This window comes from Carlito syrichta, unplaced genomic scaffold (genome assembly GCF_000164805.1).
Source record: "Carlito syrichta isolate Samal-C Ts95f unplaced genomic scaffold, Tarsius_syrichta-2.0.1 Scaffold301887, whole genome shotgun sequence".
NCBI classification, from domain to species: Eukaryota; Metazoa; Chordata; class Mammalia; order Primates; family Tarsiidae; genus Carlito; species Carlito syrichta.
In genome coordinates, this window is record NW_007245983.1 from 373,480 (window position 1) to 374,026 (window position 547).

Sequence of the window (547 nt, forward strand, 5' to 3'; positions counted from 1 at the left end):
CCACTACACTCCAGTCTGGGTGACAGAGTGAGACTCCAACTCAAAAATAAATAAATAAATTAATTAATTAATTAATACAGGTAAAGCAAAGGGTCTGGAACATATTGAGTGCATCTTAAGTGTGAGCCATTTTTTCTTTTTTGAGTCAGAGTCTCACTCTGTTGCCCAGGCTGGAGTGCAGTGGCACGGTCACAGTCATCACAGCCTTGACCTGCTGGGCACAGGTGATCCTTCTGCCTCAGTCTTCCGAGTAGCTGGAATCACAGGCCTGTGCCACCACGGCTGGCTAATTTTTTTTTTTTTTTTAATTGGAGTCTCACTCTGTCGCCCAGACTGGAGTGCAGTGGCTGCTCCCGGCCACCGCAGCCTCGACCTGCTGGGTTCTGGCGATCCTTCCACCTCAGCCTTCCCTGTAGCTGGAATTACAGGCATGCGCTACCATGCCCGGTTGATTTTTTGATTTATTGTAGAGATGAGATTTCGCTGCCCAGGCAGGTCTCGAACCTGCGGGCTCAGGCAACCCACTCACCTCAGCCTCCCAAAGGCG